Consider the following 5067-nt stretch of genomic DNA (forward strand, 5'->3'; position numbering starts at 1 on the left):
TCTGTTCTCGGCCCCTTAGCTTGATACCCCCCATTTACCTGATAGACCACAATCATGGAGTCACTAAACACATTCAAATTCTCGACCTTCATTTCCAAAGCTAGCTTGAGACCGTTGATCAGGGCCTCATACTCGGCATCATTGTTGGTTGCATGAAAGGCCAGATGGGTCGCATGTCTGATTTTGTGAGCCTCTGGGCTGATTAGCTCGATTCCAGCTCCTGCTCCATCACCGTTAGAGGCACCATCCACATATAGGCTCCACCATGGGGCACTATTTTGTCTCTCCAGTCCAACTTCTTCTGTGCTAGGTATAACAACAAGGGCTCCCGGCTCCACTTCTTGATGTGGGGGAAATTCTAGCACAAAATCGGCCAGGGCTTGGCCTTTGATCGCAGTCCTTGGCTTATAATCCACCTCGAATTGGCCGAGCTCAACCGTCCACTTCAACATTCGACCAGAAGATTCTGGTCTATGCATCACTTGTCTGAGGGGGTAGGAGGTTCGCACTTCTATCTTATGTGCCTGAAAATAGGGCCTGAGTTTTCGGGAGGCCAGAATCAGAGCATACGCTAGCTTTTCGAGGCTTGTGTATCGAGTCTCGGCATCGGCTAGCCTTTTACTCACATAATATACCGGGAGCTGGACATCATCCTCCTCTCGGACTAATACTGCACTTATTGCAAAGTCGGAGACGGCCAAGTATAGGATCAAAGTTTCTCCTGCTTTTGGGTTGGTTAACATGGGAGGGCTACTGAGATGCTTCTTTATGTTCTGAAAGGCTTCCTCACATTCTTCGGTCCACTTAAAGTTCCTCCCCACTCCTTTGATTGCTTTGAAGAACTCTTGGCATTTATCGGAGGATTTTGAGACGAAGCGGTTTAAGGCAGCCACTCGTCCTGTTAAGCTTTGAACATCCTTCACTCGTCGAGGGGATCTCATCTCGAGTAGTGCTTGTATCTTGGCTGGGTTGGCCTCAATGCCTCTATGGTTGACAATAAATCCCAAAAACTTCCCCGATTCAACCCCAAACACGCATTTCTGGGGGTTGAGTTTCATTCTGTACTCCCTTAGGATCTGGAACATTTCTGCCAGGTGGCGGACATGATCCCTCGCTTCTTTCGATTTCACCAGCATGTCGTCTACATAGGCCTCCATAGTCTTCCCCAATTGATGTTTGAACATCTTATTCACCAGCCTCTGATAGGTTGCCCCCGCATTAAGGAGCCCGAAGGGCATCCCGATGTAACAGTAAAGGCCCCGATCAGTAATAAAGGAGGTGTGCTCCTGATCTGGCCCATACATGGGGATTTGGTTATATCCCGAATAAGCATCCATAAAACTAAGCAGCACGTGCCCAGCCGTGGAATCAACCAGCTGGTCGATTCGGGGTAGAGGAAAGCTGTCCTTCGGGCAAGCTTTGTTCAGGTCGGTGAAGTCTACACATGTCCTCCACTTGCCATTGGGCTTCTTGACAAGCACAGGGTTGGCCAGCCACACGGGGTAGAAGGCTTCTCTCACAAGTCCTGCCTCCATTAATCTATCCACTTCTTCTCTGAGGGCCTCTGCCCTCTCTCCACTAATCGGCCGTCTCTTTTGCCTAACCCCCTTTTTTTTCGGGTCCAAGTTGAGCCGGTGGCATATGTCATTTGGGTTTATTCCTATCATATCGGAGTGTGACCATGCAAAGATATCCAAATTCTCCCTTAGGAAGCGGGCTAGATCCTCTCTCAAGTCAGGACTTAGGTTAGAGCCTATTCTGAGTACCTTGGAGGGATCATTTGGGTCTACCAAGATCGGGATTGTGTCCTCTGCGGCCCCGGCCCTCTCGACCATTGAGGGCATTCTCGGGTCTAGATCTGCTCGAGCTTCGCTAGTTTTTTCCATTTCCGTGATTGCCAAACCTTCCGCATCCTTGAGCTCGGTTTGGTGAGCTTGGGTCGGGTTTATCAAGCGTTCAGAGGTCGCAGTTACAGTTCGAGTGATTCCGTCGGATGGGTCCATAGTGATTGTTGTTTCTTTGCGTGCCCACTTCCCTCTCCTAAGTGTTGCAGTGATTTGTTCTGGGCTCTCTTCTTCATCACTTGCTTCCTCTACAATCCCCTCTTGTATCAACATGATGGGATGAGATGCTTCCATTAGTAAGGCCCCTGGGCATGGTTCCACATGAATTCCCATGTGCTCGAAGTAGTTCTCGGGCAACTCCTCAATTGAAATCAAATTACAAGTCTCGTGGCCCACAAGACGTATTCTTTTCCTGCCCTCTGCCTCTTCCATGGGGATGTCGCACTCACCTACTTCAGCTACCTCCCTTGAGGCATTTCTTGACTCGGCCGCTTTGAGTGCCTGGTTGTAGCAGACCCTGGATTCGTATTGACAGCTCTTCAAGATGCCTACCCCCGTGGGGGTTGGGAATTTTATCGTCATATGATGGATCGAGGTCACCATCCTCATTGCCCTCATAAGGGGTCTGCCCACTATAACATTGTAGGCACAAGGCTGGTCTACGACTGTAAACATAGCGATCTGGGTGGCCACATGAGGCTCCTCTCCTATGGTCACCGGGAGCCGAATTGTCCCTTTCACTCCGATCGAGTCTCCCGTGAACCCGTACAGGTGCCCACCTGTTGAGGTTAATTCTCTATCCAATAATCCCAGTTTTTTGTAGGCATCATAAGTCAAAACATCAGCCGAACTCCCGGTGTCCACCATTGCTTGGTGAACATTCACCGTCCCAATCTTCATTTTTATGACTAGGGCATCGGTATGAGGGTAATGCACCCATTTTACATCATTCTCTTTAAATACGATATCATCGACCTCCCTTTCAAAGAGCTCCGGGGGCCTTTGGCTTAGATGATTGACGTTGGTGAGCGGCTTGTCCTTTGCTTCCCGGGCATATCTGTCCATCGCCTTCCGGCTGTCTCCACCAATGTGAGACCCGCCTAGAATAATATGAATACTACCAGCCCGAGGGACCCTTTCTTTGTCTTCTGGGGGTGGAGGAGGGACGGTATGATAATCCGTCCTGTGTCTTCGAACCTCCTTGACAACCCACTCCGTAAGCTTCTCTTGTCTAATCAAAGTCTCGATCTCATCCTTTAGTTGTCTACAATCAGCTGTATCGTGTCCGGTGGCCTCATGGTATGCACAATACTTTGAAGTGTCTCTTTTATTATAGTCTGTGAGAGGAGTTGCCTTCCTGAATACCCCCTTCCCCACATATGTAGCATATATGTGGTCGATAGAGGCTACCAGAGGAGTGTGTGTCTGCCATTTGCTTGTATAAGGCCTCCCCGAATCTTTTGTGGTCTCTTTGCCACGGGCAGACTTTTTCGGGCTCGAACTACGCTGATATGTCTTCCTCCTTTCGTCAGGGCTTGAGGATCGGTCCCTCTTGTCTCGATAGCTTTCGCTGATTTTCAGCTCTCTCATCGATTTCTCTACCCTCTTGAAGGGTTCGGCTTGCTCATAGAACTCGGCCAAGGTCCTCGGCTCACTCGCTTGGAGGCTCTTCCAAAATTTCGATCCTTCTTTCAGCCCTGCTAGCAAGAAATTTTTGATGGTCTCCTCACTGGCTCCTCTCACCTTGGGGACCTCGGCGTTGAACCGACGAAAGTATTCTGCCAAGGGCTCCCCCTCCCTTTGCTTGATGTTGGCTAACGTGGCCACAGGAGGCGAATAGTGGAGGGTCGACTGAAATTGTCTGACGAACAAGTCCTCCAATTGCCTCCACGTTCTTATGCTAGCCGGTCCCAACTTGGAGAACCATTGTTGGGCACTACCTCTGAGTGACGCCGCGAAGAGTCTGCAACGGGTCATCTCCGGCACCTGATAGACTTCCATCTCAGTGTTAAATTGAATAAGGTACTCCGCCGGGTCGGCTTCGCCGTTGAATAGAAGGTCGGGGTTGTGCCTAAACACCCGAGGTAGGGGGGATGATCGGATAGCAGCCGTAAACGGAGAGGGGGCAGCCGAAGCAGGGGGCCCTCTCTTCTCTTGCTCCATCTCATCTAAGATCCTTCTCAGGTCCCTTACTCTAACAACTTCTCCTTCTCTGTCACCTCCCGTATTACTCGAATGATGTGAGCCCTGAGGTCGTTCGCGGCGTTCCCCTCCTCCAGCTCGGTCCTGCGACTCCTCTTCACGATTGTATCTGCGTCTATGTCGCTCCTCCCTTCTGGGTGAGGTGCGTTGACGTCTTTCCGGAGGGGTCGTTGCCCGTTCCCTTTTCGAGCCTCTTTTATCCACGGGCTCTTTCTCTTCTCTCTCCTTCTTACTATTCTCCAATTTGAGCCTGAGGTCATGTTCGCTTAGTTTTCTACCCACTCGGTCTAGCACGCTAGTTGACCTTGCCTCAGATGAAGCTGGCTTCGGCCCCGATCTCGTAGAGATCTGGCTGCCCCGCTCATCATGGCCTCGGGGTATATCTTCCTTTTCGCGTGATGTTTCTTTCTTCTATTTGGTCTCGGTTGCCACGTCATCAAAATCGTGGATCAGCTTCTTCTGAGGGCCTTTGCCCTTCCAGCTACGCTGTGAGACCTTGAGGCGGCGTGCCTTACGCTTGGCATTCCGGACCGAGCTTCTTTCTACCTTTGACATTCGGGCGTTGATCTGATTCATCTGATCGGCCAGCCCTTCGAGATACGTCATCACAGCCTGCCCGTCCACGGTTGCAATTGGTGGAGGTGGCGCCTGATTCTCTGGGGGCGTGTGTTCGAAAGTAGGGTCCTTCTTGCCTCCGCTCCCTGGTGTCGTTGCTTGCTTGCTTTCTTTGGTCATCTTTCTCCCTAAGATGAACGTACCCCTCCTTCTAGCGCCAAATGTTATAGGGAGAATTTCGTATAACAATGTTGTGGAGGTTAATGGGCGGAACAAAGATCAAGGACGGTGTTTGAGGGCGGAGGAAGGTTGTTTGGTGGTGGCTGAGCTTGTATGTGGACTCCTTAAGAAAGAATAGGGTTTGTTATTCTCTGTCTAGTGTCGACTCATCCCTCATACAAGTGCCTACGTACCCTATTTATAGGGATCAAGCCTCACGTAGTTCTTGGGGAACAAGTCACGTAGG

The sequence above is a fragment of the Apium graveolens genome, chromosome 7 (genome assembly GCF_009905375.1).
Source record: "Apium graveolens cultivar Ventura chromosome 7, ASM990537v1, whole genome shotgun sequence".
Classification (NCBI taxonomy): Eukaryota; Viridiplantae; Streptophyta; class Magnoliopsida; order Apiales; family Apiaceae; genus Apium; species Apium graveolens.